The 14,834-nt window shown below is 38.5% G+C and overlaps 1 protein-coding gene across 1 annotated transcript in view; it reads right to left on the bottom strand.

Annotated features, from left to right (window-relative positions):
• Window positions 1-14,834, bottom strand: part of sra (RRM_RCAN_like domain containing protein Sra) — a 147,538-nt gene that overhangs the window by 78,670 nt on the left and 54,034 nt on the right. The window lies entirely within an intron of this gene.

Below are 14,834 nucleotides of genomic sequence, written 5' to 3'. Positions count from 1 at the left end.
TAAAATTGAAGAACAGGTAGAATATGGCATTCCTTTACTGGCTAATGTCATGTGATGTGCATGCATAATAATCCTTGGCAGTGCATTTTTTTTTTGCTATTGGCTTTACGTCGCACCGGCACATATAGGTCTTATGGCGACGATGGGACAGGGAAGGGCTAGGAATGGGAAGGAAGCGGCCGTGGCCTTAATTAAGGTACAGCCCCAGCATTTGACTGGTGTGAAAATGGGAAACCACAGAAAACCATCCTCAGGGATGCCGATAGTGGGGTTCGAACCCACTATCTCCTGAATACTGGATACACTTAAGCGACTGCAGCTATCGAGCTCGGTGGCAGTGTATTTTCTATGAATAGTGTGCTTATACAAAGTCACATCATTTTTCTCCTTTTGGACTGTCTTTTTGAAGGTCTGTCCTAAGAGTAATCTACTGACATTGCCTTGAATTTTTACGACATCGTTAAGATGGCTTTTATGCCATCATGAGGTCACCCTTGTGAACTAGTATCAGTCTGTCTGTTAGGTCATTAGCCCAGAGGCTGGCTGGATCCTCAAATAGCACCACCAAAGGCTATGCAGTTATAGGAAAACCACAAAAACCAATGGCAGCACTAAAATGAGGTGTTCCAGGCAAGATGAGGAGCGAGAGGGAGTTTTGCCATTGCTCTCCTCACTGGGCCAGAAAGTGCTATTGCAGCATGACTAACCCTATTAGAAACACCCTTCATAACACTCAGACACACTGGTTGTGCTCTAATGTCATTACTCAGCACCACCTACACGCCAGCAGCTACCATATTATCACAGGCTGGGAGTTGGGTGGAAGCTACACTTTGCTCTGGCCTGTGGCAGTATTACGAGGGCCATCCGGAAAGTAGTACCCGTTAGCGCCACATGAAGCGCTGATGACTCGGGTAGCCGCTGGGCAAGGTCAGACCGTGTCAGTGGCTTGTCTGCCTGCTGTGTGCGAGGTTGCGCGACGCTACCATTGCCTGTGTTGTGCCTGTGATTGTTTAAAATGTTTAAACAAATTGGAACCCAGCCAGATGTGAAGTGAGGGCTGTGATTAAATTTCTTAATGTACAAAACGTTCGACCTTGTGATATTCATCGCCAATTAACGGAGGTGTATGGGGACAATGTGATGGACGAGTCGTCTGTTCGGCGCTGGTGTTGCAACTTCAACCTGGGGAGGGGGAATACACACAACGAGGAGCGTTCAGGGAGACCATCCGTCATTACAGACCAACTGCTGAGCGCAGTAGGCGAATGCGTGAGGAACGATCGACGCGTCATAATTGATGAACTCTGTGAACATTTTTCTAATGTGTCTCGAACAATAAAATTGTTCATGAAATTGTCAAAGACCATTTGCATTATTCAAAAATCTGTGCAAGGTGGGTCCCTCACATGCTTACAGAGGAGCACAAAACCAAGCGTATGGCTGCAGCACTGACGTTTCTGGGACGTTATTCCAATGAAGGAGATTCTTTCGTGACTCGCATCATGACTGGGGACGAAACATGGGTTTGTTATGCATCACCTGAGAGTAAACGACAGTCAATGGAGTGGCATCATGCTCATTCACCAACCAAACCAAAAAAATTCAAGACAGTTCTGTCCACCAGGAAACTCATGGCAACCAGTTTTCTGGGATCGCCGAGGAGTACTGCTCATTGATTTTATGGCCTGTGGAGACACCAATTAATGCTAATGTGTATTGTGAAACATTAAAGAAATTACAGCGGGCAATACAAAATCGACGGCGAGGTCTATTGTCTACAGGCGTCATTCTCCTTCATGACATGCCAATGCAGCTGCGATAACACAACAACTTTTGCAGCAATTCAAGTGGGAAACCTTCGACCATCCTCCGTATAGCCTGGACTTGGCCCCTTCGGATTTTCATATCTTTACGAAGCTTAAAGACTTTCTAGCAGGAAAAAGATTTGACAGCGATGAAGAACTTAAATGAGCCATGACTATGTATCTCAATACGCTGGTGGCGGAGGACTATGACGCTGGAATACAAAAACCCGTCCCACGTTATGACAAATGCCTAAATTTGCTTGGAGATTATTTCCAATAAAAATGTGTATATTTGTTAATATTTACTCCTGTGTCTTTATTGTGCAAACGGGTACCACTTTCCGGATGGCCTTCGTACATTACAAGGCTTTCCTTTCTTCTTCATTGTGCTGGTGATTGGGTTAATTTCTTGACAGACAATTTCATTGGGAAGGATTCTCCTGACTCTTTATATTTATGCAAGTTTTGATTATTCTTCTTCCAGTTTTGAGGAGCTGATCAGTTACTCCTTCACTTATATTTGGAAAAGGGTTTCACAAGTGTAAGTGGCTTTCGGGAGAGTTACGGTTTTATAGTATTGGATCTTAGTGTCTATTGACAGGCATTTGACCAGGTTAGAAATTAGGCTTGTTTCATTTTGTTAGTTCTATTTATACACATATTGTATAACGATGGCCTAGACTGAATACCTCGTATCTCACAAAGTTCTTCCTATCCATTATTTACCTTAAGACTGGTCACGCCTCTCAGCCACATTTGGATTCGCAACCCATCAGAACAATGTTCGTTGGGTTTATTTTCCTATGCTGACACGTAAAGGAAAATGAACCTTATAAAAATTATACTCTAGGATTTAGTAAGTACGTCACGCAGGCATACTTTCCTATAGTACGGTACGGTAAGGTTCATTTTCCTTCACACGTCGGCATAGGAATAAAGAACACAACGAACATTGTTTGGATAGACTGCAAATTCAAATGTGGCTGGGAGGCGTAACCAGTCTTAAGGGAAATAATGGATAGGAAGAACTTTGTGAGATACGAGGTTTTCATTCTAGGCCATCGATAAGCAGTTTTGAAAATGTTTGTTTCAAGCATCTTCTTCGCCTAATGTGAAATTTGATTATCCCAGTATACATAAATTTGTCATGTCAATTCCTTGGAAATAATGTTTTTTTTCATTATTGAATAATAGCATTATATTAAAAATGAATCTGTAGTGGATATTCCTCTGAATGATATGAAATGAATTTCTACATACATTTCCTGAGTTATGCTTAAATTACTGTGTCCTTAGTGGACACACTGTGAAATTTAATCTGAAAATGGCAAACTATTAACTTCTGTGGACTGTTTAAAGTTTCGTTAAAAATCGAGCCTCACAGGAGCTATTGATCCCTTTCAGGCTGTAACAACCAAAGGTGTGATTTATTTACTCTAAAGTTTTTGGAAATTATGTTTGGCTAGAAAATTGTTGCTGTATTGCATAAGATACCACTCCAGTGTAATTACTATTACCAGCGTCCGGCTCCATGGCTAAATGGTTAGCGTGCTGGCCTTTGGTCACAGGTGTCCCGGGTTCGATTCCTACCAGGGTCGGAAATTTTAACCATCATCGGTTAATTTCGCTGGCACGGGGGCTGGGTGTATGTGTTATCTTCATCATCATTTCATCCTCATTACGACGCGCAGGTCGCCTACGGGTGTCAAATCGAAAGACCTGCACCTGGCGAACCGAACTTGTCCTCGGACACTCCCGGCACTAAAAGCGATACACCATTTCATTTCACTATTATCAGTATGTAAATTTGCTTTGGGTTGTATTTATTACTAGCTCTGTTATTGTTTTTGAGGTGCCTATCTACTAATTGCGAATCATATTTATTTTCTGGTCTTATTACTGACAGACCCAGCATTTGCCTAGTGTGAAAATGGAAAACCACAGAAAACCAGCTTCAGGGCTGCTGACAGTGGGGTTCGAACCCATTATCTCCCGGACACAAGCTCACAGCTGTGTGCCGCTAACCGTACCACCAACTTGACACAGTTCATTTCTCTTTCAGGGATGTAATTAATACAAGCTCTATTAATTGTTTCTTTATTTCTAGTTTATTTTATTCACATTTATTATGCGTGGGTTAATTTATCTCACTATGGGACATGAATCGATGGGTTGTAGCCATTCATTGTTATGTAAGCCTATTGTTGGGCAAGGCCTTTGATTTATTGGAGATGGCATTGCTATTCTGCTTTTGTTTTTATTCTTAATTTTTGGACTGTTACTGTGTCATCTTTGGAAGATGATATGAAGTATGTATGTTGCATATAATTTAAGTAGTTTTCTGATTTCTCCTGAAATTATTCAATTTGTCAATGCATTTGTTTTCATGATTGTATTTTATCCTGCCTTCCTGTACTTCACTGGGAAGTTAGTTGATAATGTTATCCAGTTCATGACCTACATTGAAAGCATCCTTTAATATTTCATATGTAGTCAACTTATTTTTAATTTAGGGATATATCTACTTAAACTTATTTTTCTACTAATTTATTTATTATACTGTACATTAAGTTAGCCCTTCTTAAATGGTCATATTACGTTCTAATGATTAATTCCTTACTATTTTGTTATTTATTAAATTCATTCTACCATCATAAAATTGGCTTCTTGTTTCACAAATCGATCAGAGCTATGCTTGGTGATTTGTATTAGGTCCTGTTCTTTTCGCTTTTCAGCGGGGCAAATATGGCCAAACAGCAGTTCTAGGTAAATACAGATTTGGTGGGCAGTGCTTGTCCCTGACAAGTGAAATTACTTTTTATTGTTAACAACCCTTTCTTTAATGAAAAGTTGTGCAAATTTAACACTCCATAGGCAAACACAACAAAGTGGGAAAAGAAAGAAGTAAGATTTGAGTCAATAGGGACCAGCCAAACAGTAGTTCTAGTATTAAAATGTAAAGAAATGTACACAAACAAGCTTGTCCAAATAATCGAGGTACTCTACAGAGCAAAATTCTAAAGTAGTCTGCAACTCGTGCATCATGTTATCACACAAACAAGTACTCAGTTTGACTGGACTGAAGAGGTAGCATATAATTTATCAGATAAATGTTGTATTTATTCAATAAAGGATCTTTCAAGGATACTAATGATCAGTAAAGGAAAAAAGAGTTAATAGGTTTTTATTTCAAATGTTATTTTTTCTTATGCAGTAGATATCAATGAAGATGAGTTCATGTAGTCAAGTCAAATACAAGGTGATGCAAAAGTCTTTTTCCCGTAATGCAGCAATTTTAAGGAGACAAGGCATGTTAAGATTTAATTTTGATTTAGTAACAATAGTTGGCAGCATTACATTCATTTATTCGTCATTAGTCGTAAGTCAACTGCTGTTGTTATTAAGTGGAATCTCTGTTCTGCTCTACTGTGTTGTGTGTTCTTGCAATGCCACACAAATTTAATACATACATACATACATACATACATACATACATACATACATACATACATACACTTTCATTACAGACCATTGTCTTTTAGAGTTTAATCTGTAAGCTTATGTGAATTTACTAAACACAGCCACAATCCTCTATTTGTAACTACTTCTGCGGCCTCGTGTAGTTCCATACCTCTTTATCTTTAAATCATTAGAAACTGAGTCTAACCATGAATATTGAATTTTCACGACCACATTGTAATCGAAAGCGACTTTCAACCTATTAGGTCGTGTTACGTACATTTAGTACGTGTTGAAGAGATGTTAAATACAGAACAAAAATGGCCAACCAGACACCAGTGGGATCCGAACCCACAACCTCCCGATTTCGCGTCGGTTGCTCTACCAATTGAGCTATGGTGGCCCAGGCCATCTTTGTTCTGTTGGAAAGGATCTAAGCTACAGGTCTGGTAGTACCAGACCTGTAGCTTCGCGAAATCGGGAGGTTGTGGGTTCGGATCCCACTGGTGTCTGGTTGGCCATTTTTGTTCTGTACTTTAACATCTCTTCAACACGTACTAAATGTACGTAACACGACCTAATAGGTTGAAAGTCGCTTTCGATTGAGTCTAACCATCATTGTCTTGGTCTCCATCTACTTCCCTTACCCATCATAACAGAGTCCATTTTTCTCCTAGGTAACCTATCTTCCTCCATTCGCCCCACGACCCCTTCACCAAAGCCAGTTTATGCATACAGTTTCATTCATTGACTACCCTTCTGCCATTGTCCCGACCTGCTTTTCCCAGCAATCATTCTTGCTACCTTCATATTTGTTACTTCTAACTTATGAATAAGATATCCTGAGTCCACCCAGCTTTCACTCCCATAAAGCAAACTTGGCCTGAAAAAAAAAAAAAAATGCTGTAAAGACAGTTTTTTCCAGGAGCTGACTTTCTTCTTAGAGAATACTGTTGATCGCAACTGCAAACTCACAGCATTAGCTTTACTGCACCTTGATTCAATCTCACTTATTACAGTATACTAACATCCTGGGAGAACACACATCCTAAATACTTGAAATTCTCTACCAGTTCCAGCTTTGTATCCCCAATCCGACATTCAGTTCTTTCGGATTTCTTACCTACTAACATCAATTTAGCCTTGGAAAGGCTAATTTTCATACCATATTCATTGCGCCTATTTTCACATTTCAAGATATTAGACTGCAAGCTTTCGGTACAATCTGCCATTAAGACCAAGTCGTCAGCATGGGCCAGACTCCTTACTACATTTCCACTAAACTGAATCCCTTCCTACCACTTTATACCTTTCAGCAGATGAACCATGTAAACTATGAACAAAAAAGGTGAAAGATTACAGCCTTCTCTAACCCCTGTAAGAACCTTGAACCAAGATCTCATTCTACCATCAATTCTCACTGCAGCCCAATTGTCAAGAAAAATGCCTCTGATTGATTTTAATAATCCACCCTTAAATCACATAGTCCCCCAGTATGTCGAACATCTTTTCACTCGGTACTCTGTCATATGCTTTCTCCAGATCTACGGAACATACACATGGAACTGTCCATTCCTCGCGTAGCATTTTTCAATTACCTGGCACATCCTGACAGCCCCCTGTGGTCTGAAACCACACTGGTTTTCACCCAACTTCCTCTCAACCACTGATTGCACTCTCCCTTCCAAGATGCCAGTGAATACTTTGCCTGGTATACTAATCAATGAGATACCTTGATAGTTGTGTCAATCATTCCTGTCCCTTGCTTATAGATAGGAGCAATTACTGCTTTTGTCCAATCTGAAGGTACCTTACCAACATTCCATGCAGATCTTACTTATCTATGAAGCCATTTCATCCCTGCCTTACCACTATACTTCACCATTTCCAGTCTAATTTAACATTCCTGCTGTTTTATGACAATGGAGTTTATTTATCAACCTTTCCACTTCATCAAGCGTAATTTCACCATCATCATTGTCCTCCTCCCCATGAGCTCGGTTGTTTGCGAAGTCACCAGGAAGATTTTCTTTTACTTTGAGGAGATTTTCAAAATATTCCTTCCATCTCTCCAGTGATTCCCTGGGATCTATTACGAGTTCACCTGAATTACCCAAAACATTATTCATTTCCTTTTTCTTTCCCTTCCTAAGATTCTTTATTATTGTAGAGAAAGGTGTCCCTGCTGCTTGATCTAGCCTTTCCAGGTTATTACCAAAATCTTCCCATGACTTCTTTTTGGATTCAACAACTATTTGTTTTGCTCTGTTTCTTCCATCTACGTGTAATTCCCTGTCTGCATCAGTTGTTGATGTTAGGAACCATTTCTGATATGCCTTCTTTTTCTGTTTACAAGCTGTTCTCACTTCATCATTCCTCCATAATGTTTGCTTTTCCCCCATTTTTCCACACAGTTGTTCCCAGGCATTGTCATACTCCTTCCACTACAGCGTCCTTGTATGCCAACCATTCTCTTTCTATATCTTGAACCTCCTTACTGTCCATTGTTGGAAACTTTTCACTGATCATATCTATGTACTTCTAATTTCCTCGTCCTGGAGATTTTCTATTCTTAATCATCTGCAGACAGATTTCATTTTTTCTATCCCAGGCCTAGAGATACTTAGTTCACTACAGATCAGAGAGTGTTCTGCATCATTGAAAAATTGCCAGAAAACCTGCACATTCCTAACAGATTTCCTGAATTCAAAGTCAGTTCAGATATAGTCTATTTCGGATCTGGAGCCCCTACCCTCCCATGTGTAGCGGTGAATAGCCTTATGTATGTATGTATGTATGTATGTATGTATGTATGTATGTATGTATGTATGTATGTATGTATGTATGTATGTATGTATGTATGTTCAGTCCGTCAGCGCTTCCACTGGTGGGATCCTCAACAGCTCTGCCATCAGCTGTCATAGATGGCTTAGGCATCACTGAAGAGGCGTACTAGGGAAATGAGGGGTGAGGTAGTTTCCTGTTGCTTTCCTCACCGAGCCAGAGTTGCTATTACATATCAGTCTACCAAGCCCACTGAAATGCATCAACCGACCCTATGAGCAACATTTTCACACCATTCATAGCAGGGACTGGCTGCATAAGGAATTGGCATTACTAGCATCGCCCATACCTCAGTCACTTTCATATTGTCAAAACCAAGGATAAGACAGAGACAGATCTACGAAAGTAACAAAATTGCTCTAGCCTATACCAGAATACATAGTGCACTGTAAACACTACGTCCTGCCAGCAAAGGCATAAATAGCCTTACGTTTGAAGAATATATTCGTAATTGCTAAATCCATACTAGCACAGAAGTCCAGTGAACGCTTCCCATTCCTATTAGCTTCCATATCTTCCCTATATTTACCAATCACCCTTTCGTATCCTTCAGTTCTATTTCCAACTCTCGCACTGAAATCGCCCATTAACACTATCCTATCTTTGTTGTTCACCCTGACTACGGTTTCACTCAATGCTTCATAAAATGTGACTACTTCATCCTCATCTGCACCCTCATGTAGAGAATACACTGACACAATCATCGTCCTAGTTCCTCCAACTGCCAAATCTACCCACATCACTCGCTCATTTACGTGCCTAACAGAAACTATGTTGGGTGCAATAGTATTCCTGATGAGCATCCCTACCTCACACTTCACCCTTACCTTTTTTAACACCTGTTGAGTACACTTTATAATCTCCTATCTCTTCCTTGTTATCTCCCCTTACCAAATATCATTTAATCCTAGCACATCCAGATGCATCCTCTTTGCTGACTCACCAAGTTCTACTTTCTTTCTTTCATTAATACTGATAGCTCCCAATGGAATTCCATTTCGTTCACCAAATTGTTTCCAAAGAGTCCCTCACCTGTCAAATGGGAGTGAGACTCCGTTACTCCCACAGGTCCAAAGCTTGCTTAAAACGTTCTAAGCAGTACAAGTTATAAATCTCATTTTTCAACCGTATTGGAGTTCAGAGTATCAAATTATTATAATTAATGAACCACCTTTCCAATACATAAAATCCTTATATTTAGGATGAAACCATTTAATCACAAATTGGACATGTTTCACTCAACTTTGTGAGCATCATCAGCAATAGTTAACATAAATCATTGGTGGGTCAGGGCCCTGATCCTGGTGTATATCACAAAAGAATGTCTAATATACATTGATAAAATATATAAATTTAACAATTTAAAAATAATCAATAAGATTATTTATGTCTATTAAAACAATTTTTAAAAAATCAGATTGTTTAAAATGTAAAACGGAATGGATGGCTTAAATGTTAAAAATAGTATATGGTAATTAGATGTTCTTAAAAATCGTTGTCCAACATATCTACGCTCGATTATATTAAGACAGTTTATGATAAAATCAGTTTTTCAAATCAGGGTGAGTTCTTATTATAGACTATGTTGCTGTTTTTAAGAATAAACATGATGAGAAACGCTAAAATCGCACATGATGGTTGAAAAACGAGTTCACTGGTGATAAAATGTCGTCTAGATCGGCGTAATTTAGCCTTTATGGGACTCCTTGCGTTGTAATTTCTGCCATTATTTTATGCAGTAATATGTTGAAATTGTTCTTCTAACGAAAAAATGCTGATCTATTATATCACTGGTGATAAAATGTCGTCTAGATCGGCGTAATTTAGCCTTTATGGGACTCCTTGCGTTGTAATTCCTGCCATTATTTTATGCAGTAATATATTGAAATTGTTCTTCTAACGGAAAAAATGCTGATCTATTATATGAAATTGATCGAATGTATCCTGAAAAAGCTTGATTCACAGGGCCATGAACATTCCCCTTTCTAAAGCTAATCGAGAAAAAGAAATACGTTTAATCAAAGAACTAGCCATGATGAATGGTTTTAAACCTGAAATGATCACCAGAATCATAGGTAAAATTAAACTAAAGAATTCAACTACACTAGTTCCCGAAAAAACCAAAAGAACAAATTTCGCTATTTTTACTTTCACCAACCCAGCTATTTATAATGTCACTAAACCATTAAATAAGCATAATATTAACATCGCATACCGAACCTATAACACCAATCGTAATATCTTTTTCAATTCTAATTCCGTCAATACAATTTACGACAAATACTCAAACTCGGGAATATATAGACTCAAATGCACGCAGTGCAATTTTTCTTGTATAGGGCAAACTGGCCGCAGTTTTCGAATAAGATATTTAGAACATTATAATGCCCTGAAACACAGAAAACATTCCGCTATGAGTATTCATATGAGAGACACAGGGCATAATTTCAGCACTATCGATCAAGATATGCAAATACTCAAATACGTAAATAAAAGCAGTCTAATGACTGGACCAATACTTCAATAAGGATAGTAATTTAAATGAAGTATCGGATATTAACAGTCCCATAATTGAACAAATCCCCAACTTAATTGCTAAATTCGGAATTAATGCTAATAATTTCCTGAAGATTTTCCATTATAAACATGCTTTTAATCCTCCCGTAGCATCAGCAACAACAGTAGCCACTCCCACAACGCTTCCTACCATTGCATCCTCCCCATTGGCCGACAACTCGCGCAATGCCCCGCCTCCCTTCCCCTCACCGCTACCTTCCCCGTCACCGCGACCGCATTCGTACAATACACGCAGCAGTAAGCCAGTTACCGTCAAACCTAAGTAAATAACCAAGGGACCAGTTCACACACGGGTAAGTGCTTTCCGTTATCATCTCCTTAAAGTGCTACACTCTTTAAATTTTCCAATAGACGACACTCATATTTTTCCCCCTTTTTCTTTTTCAGGATACATTCGATCAATTTCATATAATAGATCAGCATTTTTTCCGTTAGAAGAACAATTTCAATATATTACTGCATAAAATAATGGCAGAAATTACAACGCAAGGAGTCCCATAAAGGCTAAATTACGCCGATCTAGACGACATTTTATCACCAGTGATATAATAGATCAGCATTTTTTCGTTAGAAGAACAATTTCAACATATTACTGCATAAAATAATGGCAGAAATTACAACGCAAGGAGTCCCATAAAGGCTAAATTACGCCGATCTAGACGACATTTTATCACCAGTGAACTCGTTTTTCAACCATCATGTGCGATTTTAGCGTTTCTCATCATGTTTATTCTTAAAAACAGCAACATAGTCTATAATAAGAACTCACCCTGATTTGAAAAACTGATTTTATCATAAACTGTCTTAATATAATCGAGCGTAGATATGTTGGACAACGATTTTTAAGAACATCTAATTACCATATACTATTTTTAACATTTAAGCCATCCATTCCGTTTTACATTTTAAACAATCTGATTTTTTAAAAATTGTTTTAATAGACATAAATAATCTTATTGATTATTTTTAAATTGTTAAATTTATATATTTTATCAATGTATATTAGACATTCTTTTGTGATATACACCAGGATCAGGGCCCTGACCCACCAATGATTTATGTTAACTATTGCTGATGATGCTCACAAAGTTGAGTGAAACATGTCCAATTTGTGATTAAATGGTTTCATCTTAAATATAAGGATTTTATGTATTGGAAAGGTGGTTCATTAATTATAATAATTTGATAATTTGATGTTCTAAGCAGTATCGGTGAAAATTCAGTGAAGCAGGAAGCTACCCTAACTTACACATAGTCCAAGTGAGGATCTCTCCACTAATGGGTTAGGGACCATCGGCGGATTGTATAGTATAATTATTAAATTAATGGTCCACCTTTCCGTACTATAAATACGCAATATTCTAAATTACATTAACTAGGGACTAGTTTCGGCCAGGGCTGGCCACTTCAGCCTTAATGTAAAACATCTAATAAGTAATAACTAAACAAATGTACATGCACACAATTGACATAAAACAAATGAAACAAATATAAAAATCGACATTAAAAACTAGGATGAAATTATGAGTAAATTTAAAAATAACTTGGTTTTTAATTCTTGCATCTTGAGTATGCTCATCATCGAGACTCTTTCATGTATTAATATTCACAGAACTGTTAGTTCTAACACTGCTAATCATTACTAATTCAACTGTAAACGGGAACTGGTAAATGTTGATCCTGTAGTCAATCACCAAATCTACTTGAGTGGTGTTAGCCGTATGCAAGTCATTGGACGCCGCTGTAAATAACCACCAGCTGACACAGAACTGCTAGATGGTGTTTCCACATCAATCAACATAATAAAATGGATGCTCTTGTGGCGCTTGCTAAATCATGCTGAAATGTTGTTGGACACTGTCAGGACGGCACATGAAGATATGGTTAAAACAGACACATTGTGTCTGGTGTAAAATTTGCAATTCATTGCGGTGTCCATGAAGTTAACCTGAAGAAATTAGATAAAATTAAATTAATGAATTGAAGGAGAGAGTGTATAGTCCTAGCTGCCTGAGTATAAGGAGTGCCATGACTCAGAATATGTCAGAGATGCCCACTCAAATTCCATAGCAAATGGTATCCCGACTCTCAGGACCACTTCTAGGCCACTCAGCCATTGCCCATGGTTCATGAACTTGGATGTGACTGCAGTAACCTACACCATGAACCATACAAATTTACTAATGAACAACAAATTTACATGGTTCAATGGTTCAATTATGGTAGAAATATGAGAGAGAGATCTTCAGAATTTGTAACAACTGAAGTACGAGGTTTCCTGATATACCGTACCAACATCTGAAAAATTTAAAGTCAAATTTGAAAGAACGGAAAAGCCTTAGAGATGCATCAATGTCCAGTTGCCCACATACTGTCCACAATAAACAAAATACTCAATTGGTTCCTCAAGCATTTGAGCCAAGTCCTCCTAAGTCAACAAAAAACGTGCCTGCTCAGTTGGGCATACTTTGAAGGAACCAGCAGAGAATCCTAAAATATGTAAAATCCAAGAATTTTGCCCAAAATTTCTTCATGTATTACACAAAGATGATTACGATGGAAGATCTGAGTTTGTCAGTTGTTTGTAATCCAAAATGAAGCACATCTGAATTTTTGGTGGTCAATTTTATGGAGAGATGAGGCAATCTTAAACTAAATCAACTTTTCAAATTTTCTGAGTGGTTTAAAAAGGAAATCAGACAATTTGCACCTTGTTCATCCTTGTGAATAACAAATGGATGATAACATTGAGAGAGTTAGAGAAACTGTTCAAAAATCAATGCTTGAGCATGTAATTCCAGACTACAGTGGTTTGGACATGTGATGAGGATGGAGCCTATGAAAACAGCCTGAGAGCACTTGAAAAATGAGGTAGAAAGAAAATGACTAGTAGCAAGACCTAGAACGTGGTGGATGGATATGAGTCAAGACTGACATTGCAGCTATGGGAAGGATATTGGATGAAGATGATGAGAAGAACAGGACATCTATGAATACAGGAGAGTGGAAGAGGCTTATCAACAATACCCAGGAAACTAGAACTCAGAGCTAAGATGATGACATCGCTTCGTACTTGGAATACAATGGCACATAGCGATCCATCTGGTGACAAATTATGGTATCATTCAATCAATATGCCAATGCAACAGTCAAGTAATTCCCAATTTCCTACTATCATTGATAGAAGAGTCATAGCAGTGGACAGATGTCTTTTTCTTCTGAGAAAGTGGAGCAAAATCCTCATGAAATGTAAAGAATGTCAACAGATTATTTATTTCACATGGCAAACACCCAAAAGGTTGACCAGCTCGTTGGTTGAACAGTTAGTATAGTGGCTTTTGGTTTGGAGGGCCCCAGGTTTGATTCCTGGCCAGGTCAGGGATTCTAGTCTTAAACAGTTAATTCCCTTGATTAGGGAATTGGGTGTTTGTGTTGACCCCAATATCGCTGCAACTCATACATCACACACAACACCATCCTCAACCACAAAAACACCCAGCTCATGGTTACGAGTGAAGACCTCAACAAAATCTACAACGTAGAAGATGGACTTCGGAACAGTGGAGATTGCAGAAGAGGTAGCCCAGTACTCACGGAAAAGTGTGAGTACACTACTCATCAGCAGCGTTTCCCATGTCAGGGGTGGCTGGAAGGGCATCTGTTCCCCATGTAAGGGGTGATCGGAATAATTGCTGGCAATAACTTTAAAATGCCTATGGAAGTGGTGACCCCATTGTAACAATAGCCTAAAAATGAGTGATGGTAAATATTCCCCTCAGAAAAGGTCATGGCATACCCTGCTAAAAGTGACGTGGAGTTCTTGTGATAAGTGGGCAACCAACATTTAATATTATGAAGGTTATAATAAATAATATAATATAATATAATATAAATATATATAATATAATAAATGTTATGACCCTGACAAGGAAGTCAGAAGAGTTGACTGATTTTATGGAGAATTATAATGTTGGAATGATAGGACTGAGTGACGTCAAGTGGAAAGAAAAGGGAGTGAAGAAGATGAGTGGAGGGTACAGTACATCCTATACTGGAGTGGAGGAAATGGGACAAAGAATGGAGTAAGAGTGATCATTAACAAAACCCTGGATGAAAATGTGGATAACATAAATTACGTTAGTGACA

Source organism: Anabrus simplex, chromosome 3, assembly GCF_040414725.1.
Source record: "Anabrus simplex isolate iqAnaSimp1 chromosome 3, ASM4041472v1, whole genome shotgun sequence".
NCBI classification, from domain to species: Eukaryota; Metazoa; Arthropoda; class Insecta; order Orthoptera; family Tettigoniidae; genus Anabrus; species Anabrus simplex.
The sequence above is the reverse complement of the archived record's forward strand: the minus strand, read 5'-3'. Positions and strand labels throughout refer to the sequence as shown.